General features: G+C 44.1%; 1 long non-coding RNA gene and 1 pseudogene across 1 annotated transcript; one reads left to right on the top strand and one right to left on the bottom strand.

Annotated features, from left to right (window-relative positions):
* Positions 1-997: 997 nt before the first annotated feature.
* Positions 998-18,323, bottom strand: LOC134911709 (uncharacterized). Its single transcript, XR_010176785.1, has 4 exons — positions 17,864-18,323; positions 2,662-2,738; positions 2,090-2,143; positions 998-1,141 (listed from the first exon to the last, which is right to left on the bottom strand). It is a non-coding gene; the product is annotated as an uncharacterized LOC134911709 (long non-coding RNA).
* A 1,947-nt stretch (positions 18,324-20,270) lies between these two features.
* On the top strand, positions 20,271-20,389 carry LOC134913786 (5S ribosomal RNA; annotated as a pseudogene).
* Positions 20,390-22,642: the final 2,253 nt, after the last annotated feature.

The following is a 22,642-nucleotide window of genomic DNA, read 5'->3' as shown; positions in this document are numbered from 1 at the left end:
CTGCGGGAGTGAGCACTGGCCAGGCTTGGGCTATGTTCAGTACCCTCAGGAGCTAATGGTGTCCTGCAGAGCCATGGAACTTAATGAGAAGTTGGTTCCTACTTCATACCTCCAAACTTTCTTATGTTCTAAGGAGGGACACATGCGTGGCGAACCTGCGTGCTCCCGAAAAGGGTATAGGGCCTATGAAAAGGGGAGTGGCTTCGCTGATGCCCTGCAATTGCTAGCCACGCTAAGCAGGGCAGCGAGATCTAGCATGCAGGCCAATCTAGCACCAGCGATAGCGATGCGCAGAGTTGCGCATCGCTATCGCAATTGGAGGTACACATGGAGCGATCATGCGTAAAATCTTGGCAATCTAGTCAAATCTAAGTGATCGCTCCGTGAGTACCCCCCTTAAGTCCTACAAAGCAGGGAGACTTGCCAGCAGCATCCTCTAGGATGTTAGAGAAATACAGGCGTTCCGAAACATACAGTATCTGAGTGAGCCTAATAATGAGTATACTGTGAGATACTGTATGACATACTGTACAGTATGCTGTATCCGAAGTGGTGCATTCATGAACAAACTCCATATGCAGTAACCTTTTTGGTTGCTTTAAGAAATGTCATTTACAATATGGCTATCCCTGCCCCCCAGTCAAAACCTGTTTCTGCAGACACTACTGTTCAATTAGCAGCAGTTGAATGTGTATTCAGAGTAAAGTGGATTAACTCTTCGCTATTGTTTAGAAATGTAGTGTCTGCAGAAATGGTGTTTGACTGGGGGGAGGGACAGCCATACAATACTGTATGTTATAAATGACATGCCGTTTTTGCCTCGCCGGGAGGGTGGGGGGCAAGCAACGCGGGACCCCGTTGAATACGAGAAAGCAACTTCTCCTATAAAACGTGTGAAAAGTCCCATTTTCAGAACCTTCTAGCCCCCTTGTCCGGCATTGAATACCCCCCTTAGTGTACTAAGGTGGAAACTAACACAAATTATAATAACACAAAATAACTGTAAATTATATAAAAACTTTAATAAAAAAACTGGAAGGAAAAAAACAAAAAACATTTTTTTTTTATAAGCAACGTAAAATATAAACAAACATTTGTTGGACTACCGCCCTCAGTATAAGGACCAATCGCCGGAGTTGGTCTGTGAAAATAAAAAACAATGTACAGTATTAGAACAGTAAGACAGGTTGAGTACTGTACAGTATACTGTACAGCACTTTATCAAAGTTTATGAACAGTATGCATGTAAAATAACATATTATGACTGTACCCCTAGTCAGGTTGTCCGGGCCATAGCGCCCTGGTCAAAAATCAAGGTGCATGGCCCACTATATATAGTATACCCAATTAAAATTATGATGCACAGTAGCACAATCTTATTCACATTCCACCACATACTGTACTGTAGGGGTGTCCCTTCTTCATGTTATGACACACATTAGTGCCCCTCATACACAAAGCCCACAGCAGTAGCACCCCTAATACACATAATGCCCACAGCAGTACCGCCCCTTATACAATGCCCACAGTAGTATTGCCCCTTATGCTATGGCCACTGTACTGTTAGTGCCCCTTATGTACAGTAGAGCCCATAAAAGAAATGCCCCCAGTAGTAGTGCCCTTTATGTCCCCAGGAGTGCCCCTTATGTCCCGCTTATAAAGTGACTCCTATGCAATGCCCGTAAATCTCAAAAATAAAAATAGACGCTTGCAGGGGTGATCAAGACTCCTATGCAATGCCCGTAAATCTCAAAAATAAAAATAGACGCTTGCAGGGGTGATCAAATATTTATTGTCACTGTAATAGGCTCTGGAACTTGGCCAGTACCTGTTTTATAGGAAAAAAGATAAATGACTGTAAATACTGTACTGTACCAGGCCCCCAAGGAACCCTATAAAGCACAGTTTACGTGACATCATGATGTTCCACAGCAGAGACATGGGGAGGCTCAGCCACAGGAGCAGGGAAAGGCTAAAAGACAAGGGGAAGCTGAGGCACAGTGGGAGGTGTAGGATAAGAGGCACATGGTGGGGAATAAGGTTTAGAAACAGTGGTGAAATGAGCCTTAACTTAACAAAACTGTCTTACCAGGACGAGGCGGGTCCGCAATTGCCGGCGGCGGAGGAATTGGTCCAGGGGTGCCTGTATTAAACACATTGGTCACAGCATTACCATTGTCCCCAGCAGTAATCAAACAAAAGCATTCATACCCTCTTGGTTTACTGTACATTTCACAAGGTGCAAATCGCACCTGGGGCCTAATTCAGACCAGATCGTAGATGTGCTAAATTTAGCACATCTATGATCAGTTTCACAGACACTGGTAAATCTCAAAAATAAAAATAGACTCTTGCAGGGGTGATCAAGAACCAATTCAAATATTTATTGTCACTGTAATAGGCAAAATTAGTGCTGGGGTCTTCCAATCATAAATTACAGTACAGTATTTGGACAATCAGAAGTGAATCCTGTCCCTCACCACATACAGTAATTGAACCTAAGGATGACATACAGTACTGTACAAGCACATTTTACATTTGTTTATTTATTTGTTTCTAAATTTCTCAATAAGAAACTTTTGGCCTAGGGGTGCCGTGACTCAAAAACGTTTGGGAACCACTGGTATAAAGAGTACCCAATAAAGAGAGTACAAGACTTACTGCTTGTCGCGCTGGTCCCCGCTATGGCAGTGAAAGAGTGGTGCCGGCCCTTCGCCACCTTATCTGCTGCTGACGCCCTGGGTACAAAAAGGAATGTACAGTGCCCTTAGATACAGTACATTACTGCACATACTGAATGTTGTAACAGTAAATAATGGCTGAGGAGGTGCTTAGGTACACGGGGTAACGGTCATTGGGTGCACCACACTAAGGTTGACAGTCATTATGTCGACCACTATTGGTCGACAGTGTTGATAGGTGGACATGGTCTATAAGTGGACATGTGCTAGGTCGTCATGAAAATAGGTCGACATGGTACTATTGACATTTTTGGGTATCGTTTTTTTCACAGAGTGACCGGGAACCCCAATTAGTGGTCAACCTAATGAATGTTGACCTAATGATGGTTGACCATATAATCGGATACCGGTCACTATTCCCATTCGTAACCCATGTGGATCTTAAAATATGAAAAAGTTCAAAAAATTAAAACATTTTAGAAAAATGCATGTCAACCTTTTGTCATGTCGATATAGTACATGTCTACCAAGAGGCCCTGATGACCTAGACACCCTGTTGACCTACTTACTATCGACCAATTGTGATCAACCTAGACACTGTCGACCTAAGTATTGTCGACTCCAAGACCGGATCCCCTGTACAAGTAAACCCCTGGCAACGAGTAGGTACAGTAATGTAAAAGTAATTAGAAGCATTACTGTAGGACTTAATGTGTAATGGGCATTGTGGTGTGTGGCATAATGTATCACGGACATTGCGGTGTGTCATAATGTGTCACAGGCACTGGTGTTTCTATAATGGGTGCAAATGTGTCCAGAGGGGGCCCCCACCACACACAGTGCACCCATTTGGGTAATACTCACCTCTCCGGAGTCCCGCGCCGACGTCACATGTGCCGTTAAAACTCATTTTCACAGAGTTCTGCGCATGCGCAGTAGAGAAATCTCTGGGAAAATGGCCACCGCGCCATTTTCCCGGAGATCTTTGCATGCACAGTAGAGTCTGAGCCCACTACTGCGAAGGGGCACGGTGCACTAATTGGGGTTCCCCGTCACTTTACGAACAAAACAACACCAAAAACAAAAAACAAAACTCATGTCGACCTTCCAACCCTGTCGACCTAGGTACTGTCGACCAATAGTGGTTGACCTAAACATTGTTGACCTAGTTACTGTCGATTCTATGATCCACACCTATATCATGGGCATTGTGGTATGTGGTATAATGTTTCAGGGGATTGCAGTGTGTGGCATAATGTATAAGGGGCATTGCGGTGTGTGGCATAGGGTATAACGAGCATTGCGGTATGGTGTGTGGCGTCCGGGCATGGTTCCGGTATGAATGGTCGACCATGTTAAGGTCGACAATCATTAGGTCGACCACTATTGGTCGACAGTGACATGGTCAACATGCACTCATGGTCGACACATGGCAATGGTCGACACATGAAAAGGTCAACATGGATGTTTGGACTGTTTTTGGTGTCGTTTAATTCGTAAAGTGACGGGGAACCTGAATTAGTGTACCGCGTCTCCTTGCATGGCTCGCTTCGCTCGCCATGCTGCGGGCAAGGTGCCTCGCTCCGCTACCGCTGTGCTCGGCACAGGTTACTATTCCAAATCGTAGTCCACGTGTATAGTAAAGCATGAAAAAGTTAAAAATCTATTTAAAAAAAAAGCCATGTCTACCTTTTCATATGCTGACCTGTCATGTTGACCATTTTCATATGTCAACCATGACCACGGCAGGTAGAGTCCCCTTTTACACAATAAGGCAGGTAGAGCCCCCTTTTACACAGTACGGCAGGTGGAGCCCCGTTTTACACACTACGGCAGGTAGAGCCCCCTTTTACACAGTACGGCAGGTGGAGCCCCGTTTTACACACTACGGCAGGTGGAGCCCCCTTTTACACAGTACGGCAGGTGGAGCCCCGTTTTACACACTACGGCAGGTGGAGCCCCCTTTTACACAGTATGGCAGGCGGAGCCCCCTTTTAGACATTACGGCAGCTGGAGTCCCCTTTTAGATATTACGGCAGGCAGAGCTCCCCCTTTTAGATATTATAGCAGCATCTGAAGTGACATATGATAATTTATAATATAAGGGAGTCGTGAACTTAGGCACACTGATATACAGTATGCAAGAGAATATGCTGTATATGCTTTTTGCATTTGATACCCCTCATGCTGGCAACATTTATTTTAATGCAGGTGTAATAAGCCATGCACACCATCCAGGCTGCCACAACACCTGCTGCCAACTCTGATCCTGGGGTGACAGGGGCAGCCCAGCAGCAGTGATAAACTGCTGCAGCTGCTCCTCTCGGTTTATGCTCCACTGCCGCCCGCTGCCCTGATGATCAGTACCACTTTGTTTAGTAGAGCACTGCATAGTTACTTGGCAAGTAATGTTTCAGCCATTGCCAATCAGCTCCTAACTGTCATGGTACAGACTGTTTTTGACAATTGACAGTTATGAGCTAATTTGCTGGTGCAATTTTTCACTCACAGAGAAATGTATCACAAGGAGGGCTTTCTGTTTGCTAAGAAATGTCATTTACAGTATAACATACAGTATTGTATGGCTGTCCCTCCCCCCAGTCAAACACCATTTCTGCAGACACTACATTTCTAAACAATAGCGAAGAGTTAATCCACTTTACTCTGAATACACATTCAACTGCTGCTAATTGAACAGTAGTGTCTGCAGAAACAGGTTTTGACTGGGGGGCAGGGATAGCCATATTGTAAATGACATTTCTTAAAGCAACCAAAAAGGTTACTGCATATGGAGTTTGTTCATGAATGCACCACTTCGGATACAGCATACTGTACAGTATGTCATACAGTATCTCACAGTATACTCATTATTAGGCTCACTCAGATACTGTATGTTTCGGAACGCCTGCATTTCTCTAACATCCTAGAGGATGCTGCTGCAAGTCTCCCTGCTTTGTGGGACTTAAGGGGGGTACTCACTGAGCGATCACTTAGATTTGACTAGATTGCTTAGATTTTACGCATGATCGCTCCGTGTGTACCTCCCACTGCGATAGCAATGCGCAGCTCTGGTGCTAGATTGGCCTGCATGCTAGTTCTAGCTGCCCTGCTTAGCGTGGCTAGCAATTGCGGGGCATCCGCAAAGCCACGCCCCTTTTCATAGGCCCTATCCCCTTTTCGGGAGCACGCGGGTTCGCCACGCATGTGTCCCTCCTTAGAACATAAGAAAGCTGGGAGGTATGAAGTAGGAACCAACTTCTCATTAAGTTCCATGGCTCTGCTTCCGCTGACAGGACACCATTAGCTCCTGAGGGTACTGAACATAGCCCAAGCCTGGCCAGTGCTCACTCCCGCAGCACTGCCGCCACCCCGTAACAGAGCCAGAAGTCAGAAGAGTGGTGAGTATTCATCACTGGAGACCTTTCATATGCTGACCTGTCATGTCTACCATTTTCATGTGTCAACCATGAGTCCATGTCAACCATGTCACCGTCGACCAATAGTGGTCGACCTTAACATGGTCGCCCATCCAAACGGATTCCTCCGGGCACAATTTCTAAACGGACGTCTGGAGGAGGGGCATAGAGGGAGGGGCCAGCCCACACGTTTAAAGTCATTTAGTGCCGATGGCTCCTACAGACCTATCTATACCCCATGGTACTAAATGGACCCCAGCATCCTCTAGGACATTAGAGAAATGTACATTACTTAAATACAGTAGTAATAATGTGCAGTACTGGACTGTACTTACTCCTCAGGGACAGCCGCAGTAATTCCAGTTTCCTGGGCTCCCTGGTGACCAGATTACTCCACTTCCTCTGGAGTGACCTGAGGCTGCAGGACTGGCCATATCTGTATTTTGCTCGGTCCCGCCACCTAAGCAGGATCAGAAGCTCCCCTCTAACGTAGCGTCTCCCTGCCATTTTTGCCTGATGTACAGCAAGACGCCGGATGCAGTCCACAAACCGTGGATTGAATCTGTAGCCCACAATGCGTGCAAACTGAATTTGCTTCCCCACTGCCTGCAATGTGGTATACCCATAACGGATTTTATCAGGTGTCTGTTTACAAAACATAATGGAGCCCAGCGGGAAAGAAAAAACAGACCAAACAAGTGTATTTAATAAAAAAAAAAATATATAAAAATAAATTCACCAGAAAAAAAAAATATTTCTGTTCTCAAAAAGATTCCAACACAGGATGCACGCATTGCAAGCGGACACTGTAACCATTATGCCAGTGCTGACCATGTTATGAGTTGGTACTCTAGGTAAATATATGATGTGTTTTGATGTGTTGTACTATTAACGGATTTTGTCCGGTGTCTGTGTACAAACCATATTTATATTAGAAGGAATTAGGTACTTGGTATGTCTTTTTTGGAGGCACAAGTATTATTTATATATTTTTAAAAAGATTTTTTTTTTTTTTTTTAAATGGAATGGGAAAAACCCGAAAAAAAATGGCGTGGGGTCCCCCCTCCAAAGCATAACCAGCCTCGGGCTCTTCGAGCCGGTCCTGGTTCTAAAAATCCGAGGGAAAAATAGACAGGGGATCCCCCGTATTTTTAAAACCAGCACCGGGCTCTGCGCCGGGTGTTGGTGCAAAAATACGGAGGACAAGATGGTACTTGGAGTACCACATGTACCAGCATGCGGGAGAAAAACGGGCCCACTGGTACCTGTAGTTCTACTGAAAAAAAAATACCCAAATAAAAACAGGAGACACACACCGTGACAGTAAAACTTTATTTCACACCTGCCGACACACACATACTTACCTATGTTGACACAAAGCAGTCGGTCCTCTTCTCCAAGTAGAATCCACGGGTACCTGAAAATAAAAGATAATTATACTCACCTGATCCAGGGTCCAGATTATAATCCACATACTTGGCAAAACAACAAACCGAACACACCGGACCAAACGGACTGAAAAGGGTCCCATGTTTACACATGGGACCCCTTTCCACGAATGCAGAGACACCCCCGTGACAGCTGTCACAGAAGTGTCTCTTCAGCCAATCAGCGAGCGCAACGTCCTTGCACTCTGCTGATTGGCTCTGTGCGCGTCTGAAGTCCCTCCATTAGTTTCAATGGTGGGAACTTTCTGGTCAGCGGTGGGGTTACCCGCGGTCAGCCGCTGACCGCGGGTGACCTCACCGCTGACCGGAAAGTTCCCACCATTGAATATAATGGAGGGAGCAGTGCGATGCGCTTCTGTCACTTCAGACACGCACAGAGCCAATCAGGTGAGTGCTACGACGTGGCACTTCCTGATTGGCTGAAGGGACCTCTGTGACAGCAGTCACGTGGAGTCCCGGCATTCGGGGAAAGGGGTCCCATGTGAAAACATGGAACCCCTTTCAGTCCGCTGGTCCGGGTGTTTGTTTATTTTTTTTGCCAAGTACGAGGAGTATATCTGGACACTGGATTGAGGTGAGTATAATTTTATTCACAGGTACCCCGGATCGTCGGATCAGGAGACGTGGCAGTCGGCGGGTCAACATAGGTAAGTATGTGTGTGTCGGCAGGTGTGAAATAAAGTTTTACTCTCAAGGTGTGTGTCTCCTGTTTTTATTTGGGTATTTATTTTCCAGTAGAACTACAGGTACCAGCGGGCCCGTTTTTCTCCCGCATGCTGGTACTTGTGGTTCTCCAAGTACCAGCTTGCGGGGGAGGCTTGCTGGGACTTCTAGTACTACTGGAAAAAACAATATTCTTTACATTTTCTCAAGGCTATCAGCCTCCTATCTGCAGCCCTTGGATGGGGGGGACAGCCTCGGGCTTCACCCCTGGCCCTTGGGTGGCTGGGGGAGGGGACCCCTTGATTGAAGGGGTCCCCGGCCAGGGGTGACTAGTTGGATATTTAATGCCACGGCTGCAGGGCACTGTATAAAAGTGACCCCCGGCTGTGGCATTATCTGTCCAGCTAGTGGAGCCCGATGCTGGTGTAAAAAATACGGGGGAACCCTACTCTTTTTGTCCCCCGTATTTTTTGCACCAGCACCAGGCGCAGAGCCCGGTGCTGGTTTTAAAAATACGGGGGATCCCCTGTCCGTTTTTCCCCCGGATTTTTAGAACCAGGACCGGCTCGAAGAGCCTGAGGCTGGTTATGCTTAGGAGGGGGGACCCCACGCATTTTTTTTCTGACTTTTCCCATTCCATTAAAAAGGACATTAAGAATCCACACAAAAAAATAATTCTGGTCCCGCTAGGATTCGAACCCGTCAGCCAATCAGCAGGTAGCGCTACGAAGGGTCCATTGGCTATTTGAGGCATTCGCCATAGAGTTTAGGAAAAACGACATCTGGTGGACAGAAAGTAGAATGCATGTTACAATTATAACGTGACGTCACATTTACAATGCAACTTATAACAAGGAGCTGGCGCGAGTTGCATGGCGCCTGCTATGCGGTACGCGGCAACGATATATTAGGACATATCTGTATACAGTAGTAATAAATTGGTTTTGACAATTGCTCTAGCATTTTATTAAATGCACTACAAGATAATACAAAGGGGGTAATTCAGACCTGATCGCAGCAGCAAATTTGTTAGCTAATGGGCAAAACCATGGCAGTATTTCAGAGTTGATTGCAGCAGCAAATTTGATAGCAGCTGGGCAAAACCATGTGCGCTGCAGGTGTTGTAGATATAACATTTGCAGAGAGAGTTGGATTGGGTGGGTTATTTTGTTTCTGTGCAGGGTAAATACTGGCTGTTTTTTTTTTACACTGCAATTTAGACTTCAGTTTGAACACACCTTACCCAAATCTAACTCTCTCTGCACATGTTATATCTGCCCCCGCCCCCCCCCCCCCCCCCCTGCAGTGCACATGGTTTTGCCCATTAGTTAACAAATTTGCTGCTGCGATCAGGTCTGAATTAGGCCCAATGTTAACCTGCTTGTGGATATGTGCCTTTATTTGTAAGCATGGGACAATGGAAGTAAAAGTACAATGGGGGGTAATTCTGAGTTGATCGCAGCAGGAACTTTGTTAGCAGTTTGGCAAAACCATGTACACTGCAGGGGGAGCAGATATAACATGTGCAGAGAGAGTTAGATTTGGGTGGGTTATTTTGTTTCTGTACAGGGTAAATACTGGCTGCTTTATTTTTACACTGCAATTTAGATTGCAGATTGACCACACCACACCCAAATCTAACTCTCTCTGCACATATTATATCTGCCTCCCCTGCAGTGCACATGGTTTTGCCCAAATGCTAACAAAGTTAGCATTTGGTATCAACTCAGAATTACCCCCATGGACTGTAGAACCAATATGAATCAGTGACAAAGAAAAAGGTCAAGGCAAATAAAAAACAAAGATAGAGCAAAAAACAACTCAAATGTCAGTGGCAGAGAGACCCTGGTATCATTTATATGAATACAGCACTACAAAGATTTAACAGGGTTGCCAGATTATCTGATCTAGATAACAATTACTTAAACAACTGTTTTGGGACAACATAGGAAATACAGTATATGAATTAAGTAAAGAAAATATAGCAAGAATATATGTGCACTGGTTTTGTACAAATGCTCATGCATATATCTAATGGGTTACTTATGGGATACTGGAATTGATGATGCTCGTGGTCAGAATACCAACACTGGCATCCCGACTGGCAAAATTATGACATGCATGTGCAACTAAACTAACGCTAACCATAACCTATCCTTCCCGCAAACTAACTCCAACCCTGCCTTTCTGCAGCCTAAGCCTAACCCTCCGCCCCAACACGCAGTCTAACCCTTAACCAACCCTCACAGCCTAACCCTAACCTTCAGCATGCTTACGTTCGGGATTCGGGCTGTCAGGATTCTGGTTTCTACATTCTGACAAGTGTCAGGATTCCAGCGTTGGCCTTTTGACCAGCGGAGTACTGTCTATCGGGATGCCAACTACATCCCCATCTAACTAATTGCTACAATATTTATGTATTACTATTATCCTTTATTTATATGGCACCTGCATTCTGCAGTTCCTTACAATTAGAGATGTGCGCCTAACCATTTTTGCTGGTTTTGGTTTTCAAAAATATTGTGACTGGTTTTGGTTTTGTATGTACTTTTTTCATAAATTGACAAAAAAAGCTAAACTCATATAATTTGAACTTTTTTTGTTCCTAGAGTATTATTAACCTCAATAATTTCCAGTAATTTTCACTCAATTTTACCTACCTCACAGCTCACAATATTGTTTTGATCCAGTTTAGGCCAAAAGGCTGCACCGAGCTAACTGGCTGAGTAAGCTAAGTGATAGTGAGATGAGGCCTAGTGGCAACAAGACAATAAAAGAAGAATGAAGATTGATTGATTGATTGATTAATTAATTGATTATTGTATTCAACTGTATGGTCCACATTATCCATTTAGATAAACTCAACATACACAAGTTCTACAATTAAAAAGAGCAATTATTTTTTTATTTCTTTTTTGAAAATTATAACTCACAGCCGGCGAATCACCCAGCTTATATTTATTATGTCAACAATAAAAGAAGACTAAAAAAAAATTGATTGCATAAAGCAGCTAAACCCAACTAAAGTAATGGGCGTGATGTGAAAAGTCCCATTTTAAGAAACAATTGAATAGCTCAGCTGGGCACAATCTAATGGCTGCCGGTGCTGAAAACAATTGAATTCCACCCATAGTGTGGATCATTTAGTTGAAAAAGAAAAGAGCCACTGCAATACTGACTGATAATAATTGTGCTGATTCCATGCTTATTAGTAATCAGAGCCAAATTAAATACTCATGGGGCCCTAGGCAACTTATCGGTTTGGAGACCCCCCTGTGACCAACCCCCACATCATCTTCATCTGCCCCTCAGCACCTTTCTCACCCCTCATCATCTTTCTCAGCCCCTCACCAGTTTCCAAAGCCCTAATCAGCATTCTTAGCAACTTCTCAACCACCAACACCATCCTCATTTCTCATCACCTTCATCTGCATCCTCAGCCCCTCAGCACCTTCCCCAAACCCATTCTCAGCCTCTATTCGCCTTCCTCAGCCCCTCATCAGCATCTACATAACCTTCCTAAGCCCTCATCAGAGTCCAGAGCACTTTCCTTAGCCCTTCATCATTGTACATAACCCCTCATTAGCATCCACAGCACCTTCCTCAGAACCTTATAAGCATCCACAGCACCTTCCTCAGACCCTCGTCATCATCCCTCATTACTTTCCTCAGCCTGTCATCAGCATCCACAGCACTTTCCTCAGCCCCTCATCAGTATCCACAGCCCCTCAGCACCATTATCATCACCTTCCTCAGGCCCATCCTCAGCCCTCATCACTTTTCACAACCCCTCATCAGCATGCACAGACCTCATCAGCACCTTCCACAACCCCCAGCACCATCCTCAGCCCTAATACTCTTCAGCAGCATTCTTATCAGTGTCTACATCAGCATCCTCAGTGGGCGTACTCATGGTGACAGTGCCCTCATCTCCTGGCTCACCTCAGAGTACAGAAGTCAGATGGCAGTGCTGCTCCTCTCTGTATTGCTGGTCCCATTCCCAACTTGACATCACAGCTCACAATGTACTTCATGATGAACAAAAGTGTCAGGAAGTGGACCTACTCACATGGCTATCCAATGAACAGTGGCTCATCTGCCTACCCTGTTTGTGGGAGTGACTGACTTTCATATCTTAGACTGAGCAGAGCACTGGGGAGATGATTCAGTTGTTAGGGTGTGTCTGTGCAAACCAGACACCCCCTGTGCACACGACTATGGTCATGATAGAGAATTCATAATATATTGGCAATTCTTTTAAGCCTGAGATGTCATAATCTGATATTTTTCTCCGGTGCACTTAGCTTACTGTTCATCACCAGTGGGTCTCTTGGTGGATGTCAGTTTCCTGGAAGCAACATTGCAGAAGAAGCTGAAGTAGGAGACATCATTGTATCATGTGCCACTTCAGCTGACAAAATACCCACAAAGAACTCTTTGCATTTCATAAGAGTTGTGTCACTTTAAAATAAAGACTTTACGTATTACATAAACCTGATCAAGCACAGTTGCCAAAATGTAGACATCCATTTGCAAGATGTCTCAAACCCTTTGGTCCTGTGAAGTGAATAAAAAAAACCTAAATCTACAAGTCCAACATACTTAGCAGAACCATTATGGCAACGGGCGAAGGATGATGATGCCTTTGTTCGGCGTCCTCATACCGGGCCTGTGTACTGGGGTGACAACATGTGATATTGGGACTTTATTTATAAGGTACATGTGTTTGCATGTTTTTATCCTGATAACAAATTAATAAAAATTTGAAATGTTGAAGTATTCCTGCTGTGAAGTGTTATTCGTCTCTCGGTGCCGCCTTATGGAGTTTCTGAGGAAAAACACTGTTGGTTGAAACAGCTATCAAGCTGCAGCTATCGGACACATTGTAATGGAATTTCTCTAAAGAATAAATATTTTATCTTTTGATCTGTAATAGTGAGTGCTTGTATTTTCTTTTTTCTATCTCTGGGAAAAGTGAGTGTCTATATTACCTTTTTTTTAACCTTGCACAGCCATATATTTTTTCTTACTACTGAGTGCTGTCCTGTCTATTCCCCTCAATCTCTCTCTCTCTCTGTATGTATATATATATATATATATATATAGTGGCAAAAAATACTGCGGCACTCAGGGTCTTGTGAAAAAGCTGTATATTGGTCAACAATCACATCAGGAAAGCACCTGATGTGATTGTTGACCAATATACAGCTTTTTCACAAGACCCTGAGTGCCGCAGTATTTTTTGCCACTGTTGATTGATCTCTCTGGAGGCACCGGGGCACGGATTCTACCAAGGGAGTGCTGGGCTACATGTTTCTCTCTCTCTCTCATATATATATATATATATATATATATATATATATATATATATATATATATATATATATATATTGTAACAGGAGACTTGCTAGAATGTGCTCTGCTACAAAAATCCACCAACGACCGACTCCAGGCTTGTGCAAAAACAACAAATACCTTTTATTCAGGTAGCTCAAAAACAAAGATATACATAAACCAAAGATCCCTGTATTTAGTATAAACAACCAGGGAGGTTAGGCCCTGCCTCACTCCCTATTACTTAATAAGGAACCCTTCAGGTCCCGGCATCCTGACACTAGTGGCCCAGCCCTCTGGATCCCACTGTCCCTAGCAGGCCTATCACCTGGACACTAATTGCCTTCAGGAGCCCTGACTCATGGGAGAGACTCTACTTTAAACCCAGCACCCAGGTGCTGGCTGATGAAGCATCTTCTTGGGCTAAGAAGCGTATAAGACCTGGTCTGGGCCAAATGGATGGGAACCCGATCCATCCACCCCCAGGACCCTGTGTGTATCTTACAGGTGGCAAAGTACCTCTCCCGCCACATACCCTTTCCCTCAGCTTTTCCTGGCTCAGAAAAGCGGCATGTGACATTGGCAAGGTTTCACATTTGCCAATTACTTTGGGTTGACAAATCTTTGGGACATAACTTGGGACCATACACCTAGGTGCCAAGATCCTCTCCCAAGTACACGCCTGAGGCCCTTTTAACTGGCCTTGGAATCTATTTCCATTAAAGGTTGGTGGCACGACTCCACTGTGCCATCTTCCCTTTCCCTCCACTTTGGCATAGTGGCCAAAGTGGTCATTTTAATGGACAACTTCCTGTTGCCCACTAAATTTCCCCTTCTATTCACCTTTACACCCTTAGGGATGTTTCCCTTATCGGGCTCGGATTTACTGGCTACTGAGGAAGTTGCTTCATTCTTTTTAACCAACTCTGGACTGGGGAAGGTTTTTAAGTTCTCTCTGGGCCTAGTAGTCACCTCGGCCCTCACTGGTCTTGGCCTATATGGACAATTCCACCTTTTATGGCCAAGCTCTTGGCACCGGTAACACCTATCTCTGCCCTGACTTTAATTGTTCTGAGGTCATTGTCCAACTTTGCCCCCACCCTTTCCCTTAGAGTGAGTGAGGCCCTGGTCCCGAGTCTCAGAAAGTCTTTTCATTTGTTGAACTTTTAGTGCTTCCTTCAGTCTTTCCAGCTTTGGTAACATTTCCTTCATTAACGTGACTGCTTCGTCCTCCGATCTCCCATCTTTGACCCTAGTCACCGACTCCTGCCGTTCTATGACCGGCACATAACCTATTTTGATTCTCTTGTCCAAGTCTCTTATTCGACTCCGTAGTTCAGGATTCTCCTTCACAACTTCTTTTAGCTGGCTGTTACTTAGGGCAAGCTTTTGGTACTCTCCCCTCAAATTTTCCAGCTCTCGTGTCTCATATAGGGAACTCTCGGTGGATAGAGCAATCTCAGAAATGGGACCCTGCACCAATTTCTCTGAGACAGGCTCTTGCTCCTTAATTAGTGTGTCCTTTATGAACTTTCCCAATTCAGCAATTGGATCTTGAGCCTCTCATGGTGGATCATGCCGGGGTGCAACAACCCCAAGATCGAAATCTTGCACCTTATCGTCCACATACACGAGTGGAACTCCTTCAGATGCAGGTTCCAGAATGACTTCGGAAGTAGACTCCTCTATTGCCACTAGCTTAGCCATGACTAGCTCACATGGGCGAGACACCTCCAAAGGTACGGACTTTGTGATTCATCAAAGAAAGTCTCACATGTGCACTGGATGTCCAGATCCTGGGTTTCCAAGACCTCAACAGAAGCAATCTCCAGCTCAGATAAGACTTCCTGCTCTAGGATGGGCTCTTGAGTAGTTATCAAATTGCCATCTGTCCAGGTAGATTCTTGGGGTTCATCATTCTGCCACAGATCCAGCAGATTAGAGGATTCTTGTTTTGGAAGTGGATGATTACTTTTCATCAAATAAACCTCTCCCAGCTCAATTACAGCTTCCTCCTCACTCCCTGCCAACTGAGGAGCAGCCGGACATCCCACATCCTCATCTCGTGTATCCATAAACACATCTGTGAATCCCTGTGGCTGCCATGCTCCATCTTGAACAGGTTCTACTGAACTCAGGGCTTTTTCGACTCTTCACCCAAGCTACTACAACATTCTTCATCCATAGAATGAAGTGGTGCTGCTTTGGAGGAACTTATCACTTCCGTCCTAGGGGTTAACAACAAAACACTGCCATCTGATGGTGCTCTCTCTTGCTGCTTGAAAAATTCCCGTGGATTTTCTGTGCGCTGCGCAATAATGTCTGTAGCTTCCTGGAATGGCAATACCAACTGAATGGACATTACTGCCTGTAAATGCTCTACCTCTGAGGAAGTGCCCTCATTTCCACTTTCCAGGCAGATGGCCTTACTAGTGGCAAAGCAGGGAGCCTTCCGGGCCTTAGGCACTGGCAGCTCTGGCTCAACTTTCCTGTTCCTTCTGGCTGGAACAGGGAATCCAGTATAGCCGGGTTCCAATACAGTATGGTACCATTCTTCCGCAGACTGCACCACCGTTGGCATCATTTCCCCCGAAGATGGCATCTCCACTTTGACTGATATCTCTGACCCAACCTTCGGCATAATGTCTTCAGCAACTGGTGTAGCTATGCCTGTGTCTGAACTGAAACTAGGCATAGCCAATGGTTTTAGCTTAGAAACCTCCTCCTGAAGCTCCGCCAAGTCTTGCGAAAGAGCCTTATTGGCCAGCACCAAACTCTCATATCGTGTCTGGTAACAGGAGATTTCCTCTAATAGTCCTTGGCTATGTACAGGTTGAGTATCCCATATCAAAATAGCCGAAATACGGAATATTCCGAAATACGGACTTTTTTGAGTGAGAGTGAGATAGTGAAACTTTTGTTTTTTGATGGCTCAATGTACACAAACTTTGTTTAATACAGACAGTTATTAAAAATATTGTATTAAATTACCTTCAGACTGTGTATATAAGGTGTATATGAAACATAAATGAATTGTGTGAATGTAGACACACTTTGTTTAATGCACAAAGTTCTAAAAAATATTGGCTAAAATTACCTTCAGGCTGTGTGTATAAGGTGCATATAAAACATAAATGCATTCTGTGCTTAGATTTAGGTCCCATTGCCATGATATCTCATTATGGTATGCAATTATTCCAAAATACGGAAAAATCCGATATCCAAAATACCTCTGGTCCCAAGCATTTTGGATAAGGGATACTCAACCTGTACTACAAAGTTTTCAGATCTGGGTTTAGCCTTAGCCAAGGTTTTCTGCAACTCTGACACCTGGCCTGAGAGCTTGGCAATCTCTTCTCTACTCCTTCACAATTTGGTCAGAAAGTCAGACAAAAGAGATTCCTTCTTCTCCAGTTTTTGTGTTAAGGTTTTCAACTGCTCTTGAAGGAAATCACATTTTTCCTTAAGCTCTTCTAGCTCCTGGTCCTTTTATTTGGACATTGCTTTCAAGGTCACTTATCATGTGACACCAAAAAAAGGTTCCATGCTAAAATCTTCCCCAAGATCAGGATTACTCCCCAATAAGCTCTCCACTTCATTCTCCAACTGTGGGGCTTTAATAGGGTCACTTAAGTTCCTGACCTGAGGTGTTAGAGCTGTCATCCCTTTTGTTTTTTTAGCATGAATTCTCTTTTTGAAACCCATTTGAAGAGACACTTCAGAATATGCTGTATATCTGAAAATCTTTATTCACCATGTTACCTTTGAAAACAGTAAGTGAAAGGGAAAATAATAATTACTTTTTTCTCTTTTTAACACAGATTAAGCTTTTAACAAAGCACTGAAATGTAGCATGTACATATTGGTCCCAAATACCGTACACTGGTAGTGCAAATAAACAACTTATCCCTTCAGGCTCTTAAAACTAGGACTCATGGATTGCTGGGACATATAGTGCCACAAAATTTCTCTATTTAAATAGAACCACATTTATAAAAGGTTTCAACTTTGCTTGATTGGTCTTAATGAGCTGATTAACAGGGACACCAGACTCCCATTACCAGATTTTGCAGTCACAGGTAAAAATAAGCTTGGAAAAGAAATTCAGTCATAAATTATCAGCTGCTTGCAACCCCTTAGAGCATATCAGCACAGCTACTTTCAATGAATGGTGCAAAGCATGTAAAACAGGACAGGCCATGCACCCTGTTTAACCTCTTTGCTGCCAATGCAAACTTTTGCACCAAAATAAAACACATTCAGTTTACACAAAACATATAATTATTTTTACCCCGTGGGGTTGGGATTAATCACTACTCACAGCACCCTTGGTCTGGTACTGATGCCCACAAGTTCAGCTTGGTCTGAAGTTCACTGGTACGTGTGACGCTACCTTGCAGCTGTTGGTCCTCTGCCACGTGTGCCACAACTAGCAGAAGGGCCCCATGATCAGGTGCCATTTGTAACAGAAGACTTGCTAGAATGTGCTCTGCTACAAAAATCCAAAAACGACCAACTCCAGGCTTGTGCAAAAACAACAAATACCTTTTTTTCGGGTATCTCAAAAACAAAGATATACATAAAACAAGATCACTGTCTTTAGTAGAAACAACCAGGGAGGTTAGGCCCTTCCTCACTCCCTATTACTTAATAAGGAACCCTTCAGGTCCCGGCATCCTGACACTAGTGGCCCAGCCCTCCGGATCCCACTGTCCCTAGCAGGCCTATCACCTGGACACTAATTGCCTTCAGGAGCCCTGACTCATGGGAGAGACTCTGCTTTAAACCCAGCACCCAGGTGCTGGCTGATGAAGCATCTTCTTAGGCTAAGAAGCCTATAAGACCTGGTCTGGGCCAAATGGATGGGAACCTGGTCCATCCACACTTCCATACACCCCCAGGACCCTGTGTGTAGCTTACAGGTGGCAAAGTACCTCTCCTGCCACAATATATATATATATATATATATAATCCCAAGCACATCGGCACTCAATAAATCAGGAACAAACACCTAGGTGCTACAGTCTATTCACATATACAGTGAACACTTGAATCCAAAAGATAAAGGACGGCCCTCACAGGCTTTTTCAAAAACTCCATCAACGTTTCGGTGTTAATACACCGTCATCAGGATGATATAACAAAATGAAGTTACAAACATGCTCAGATCTCCGGGAACAGTGCGCATGCACAAATCACTCAAAATGTCCACGGCAGCCAGTTTCCAAGTGATTTTTGCCTGCACTTCAGGGCCGACGCCGCAGGACTCCGGAGGTGTAAGTATAATATATGGGTGCAGGGTGTGTGGTGTGGGACCCCCTGTTCCCAGGGGTGCGTGTGCATCACACACACTGCACCTATTCTGCACCTATTATAGAAACACCTATGGACTCCACTTGCTTGTTCACCACAAATAATTAAAACAAATTTGCTTAAGCTTTCTGTTAATAGTTATAACATCCTATATAATTTTGTTGCTGGTTAAAACAATGTCAAGTTTTAGATTTGGGTGTGTTATATTGTTTCTGTGTATGGTAACTAATGGCTGCTTCATTTCTATACCTCAATTTAGATTTCAATTTGAACACACCCCCACCCAAATCTAAATCTCTCTGCACATGTTACATCTGCCCCACCTGCACTGCAAATGGTTTTGCCCAATCGCTAACTTTTTGGTTTGCTAACAAACCTGTATAAGGCCCATTATCTCCCACTTTAATGATTGCAATATACAGCCCAATCTGAATTTGAACCTACTGATCTTTAACCACTGCCAAACTTTGCAAATTTGACATTAATCCGACATTTAGCACTTCAGGAGGAGAGGATGTGAATACATTTACCAAATAAAGTTCAATATAATCAATTCAAAAGTGTTACTAAACTTCATATAATCTACTTGTTTTTAGGTTACGGTACTGACAAATTTTGACTCCTCTTAAGCTGGGTACACACTTGATCAGACTCCAGACTGAAATTTTGGTACAACATTGGACAAGTGATTATCAGCTGTCTTACCCTTTCGCCTGATCCTGGTCACCTGCTGGGACTCCTGGTTTTTAAACATAATTAAAAACCAGGAGACCTAACTGCTGACCAATGTTGTAGTGGCAACTATTCTCTGGTCCTAAACTCAGCACACCATCAGCGTGGTGTTTGTGCCCAAGGTAGCAGAGAGCCTGGCTGGGTCCAGGCACTTTTCAAGGGATGTGGCCTAATCACAGGAGGTGTGGCCATGCACGCTTAGAGAAAAATATACATTTTTTAAAAATTGTTAAGCACATCCCTGGCTACACTGCAGCCCAGCACACAGCACAATGTGCTGGGAAGAGGAGAGAGCTGCAGCTACTGCTGCTAGGCAAGGGGGATGGGGACCTGGTCCCCTCCATCAGACCTGGGCCCAGGTAATTAGTACCCTCCCCCCTCTTTTGGTGCCACTGGTTGTGCCAGATCCATAGGGATCATAGCACAGTAAGCCAATGTGGCAGGAACTGGCAGGAATGGCAGAATGTTGAAAAACTAGGGAATACCGCACTGATCAATGTGTTATACTAATAAGTATAAGGAGACCAAAATTAATGGGGAAAATTCCCAATTAGGTTATAATGGTGGTGCACCCTGAGTAGTCAGTGTTATACTAGACAAAGCAAAGGAGAGAAAGAGGACTCTTTTTTGAGCTCACTCTTAGAAACAGTCAGAAAAAGACAGAGTAGAAAGTGTATCCCTCTTTCTAATATCATGCCACACTGTAAACACCCAAATCCAACCGATCTTGGAAGCTAATCAGTGTTGGGCTTGGTCAGTACTTGGATGGGAGACCTCCTAGGAAGACCCAGTTTAGTAGATTCTGGAGTGATTGGCATACTCTGTGCCTAACACTGACAGCAGATTCACCAAACGTTTCTGTACATTCATGTACCGCATAATTCTTTCATTCTTCTTAGTTCTTTTAGTGGCAAGCTTTGTACTGCGATGTCAATGTAATATGCATTAAGGTGTCAATTTTTTTGTAGCTAACTCAGTGAATGATTCTCTGTTCAATTCTAGGAACAAAGGGGGTCATTCCGAGTTTATCGCTCGCTAGCAACTTTTTTCATCCGTGCAAACGCATAGTCGCCGCCCACAGGGGAGTGTATTTTAGCTATGCAAGTGAGCAAACGCTTTTGCAGCCAAGCACTACAAAAACAGTTTGTGCAGTTTCTGAGTAGGTCTGAACTTACCCAACCCTTGCGATCACTTCAGCCTGTCCGGTCCCGGAATTGACGTCAGACACCCGCCCTGCAAACGCTTGGACACGCCTGCGTTTTTCCAAATACTCCCAGAAAATGGTCAATTGACACCCATAAATGCCTTCTTCCTGTCAATCTTCTTGCGATCGGCTGTGCGAATGGATTATTTGTTAAATCCATCGCCCAGCATCGATCAACTTTGTACCCGTACGACGCGACAGTGAATTGCGGTGCATACGCATGCGCAGTTTTGCCAACTTTTGACCTGATCCCAGCGCTGCAAAAAGTTGCTAGCGAGCGATCAACTCGGAATGACCTCCAATATTCAAATTTCACACACTATTCTTAAAGCATACCCGTGTGTCCCTAGGATATCAACCCAGTGTGGGTCTTGACTAAGTAATATTATAACTTCTGGACCTCAGAATAATGGATGCATCCTTAACACTTTAAAGAGACCACCTATGTTGAGATTTTAACCTTCATGTATATTGTTTATTTGTTTACATGTTTGTCCTGAATACATCAAATGTTTAATCTTTTAATAATTGACTAAATATAATACTTTTTAATTAATCTTTCTCACATTTTAGTCTTTTTCTGTCTATTTATAAGAGTAAGCTCAAAAAAGAGTCTTCTTTCTCTCCTTCACTTTGTCTAAGAATGGCGGCATGGCCTGGATCCTCAGGGATCCAGTCCCTGTCTGTCATTAGTGCAGAGTTTGGCAGTGGGCATAGGGCAGCTATGGTTTTTAACGCTGCCCTATGGGTAGTGTCCAGTTTAAAAAATCATTGTCTCACTAGGGCCTCCATTTTTTAAGTTCGAGGTGGCACTGTGAGCTTTGTCATTGGCCCGCCCCCTTGTGCCAGTTAATATTTCCAGCACGAGACAGCGATGGCAGGGAAGGAGCAAGCAAGAGCTCCTGAAGGCAGAAGATGCAATAAATTCTGGGGAAGCTGCGGCCCTCACAAACACCTTAAAGACCACCTCCCACAAGTTGAAAGAAGATGCTGTAAGTCCTAGGGAGGCAATGGACATGCAAAAGATGGTGAAGGTGCTGTATAATTAATTATTGCAACATTAGGTGTCTTGTCTTTCTTTTAAAATTTTCATTACAGGTGAACTACAAGTACCAGCAGCCCCTTAATATCCAGCAATGATGGCAAAAGTGGTTCTCCAAGCATGTCATATAACCTGTGGGCTGCATGTAAAAAACAGTAGTAACATACCATGAACCGAGCACCCCCAGAAACCAGGAGTGCAGGGCTGATTGTTGCTCGGGAGGGGTGACCCCATGTTATTTTTTGGGGTCCCCTCTATATGGGAATTCCAGGCCTGGGCTGACTAGTTTGGGGATGGTTAATGTGTTTGCAGGGGGACTCCGCACTGGGGGCCTAATTCTGAGTTGATCGCAGCAGCAATTTTGTTAGCAATTGGGCAAAACCATGTGCACTGCAGGTGGGACAAATATAACATGTGCAGAGAGAGTTAGATTTGGGTGGGGTGTATTCAAACTGAAATCTAAATTGCAGTGTAAAAATAAAGCAGCCAGTATTTACCCTGCACAGAAGCAAAATAACCCACCCAAATTTAACTCTCTCTGCAAATGTTATATCTGCCCCCCTGCAGTGTACATGGTTTTGCCCAACTGCTAAAAAATTTCCTGCTGCAATCAACTTGGAATTACCCCCTGTGTTCCTCTTTGCTGGTATTCCCCCCTAATTTTCATTCCAACATACGGCTCAGGACTGCATATTGATTTGTTAGGGACATCATGTGAAACAAACTTAAATTATAAAATTTTCTGTCTCAATCTCTTAGTCTCAATGATTTTTAAATCCCCCTTCAACATTGTCATTAATACTGTATAT

The sequence above is a fragment of the Pseudophryne corroboree genome, chromosome 4 (assembly GCF_028390025.1).
Source record: "Pseudophryne corroboree isolate aPseCor3 chromosome 4, aPseCor3.hap2, whole genome shotgun sequence".
In the NCBI taxonomy this organism is placed as follows: Eukaryota; Metazoa; Chordata; class Amphibia; order Anura; family Myobatrachidae; genus Pseudophryne; species Pseudophryne corroboree.
Note: the sequence above shows the minus strand (reverse complement) of the source record. Positions and strands in the feature narration are given on the sequence as shown.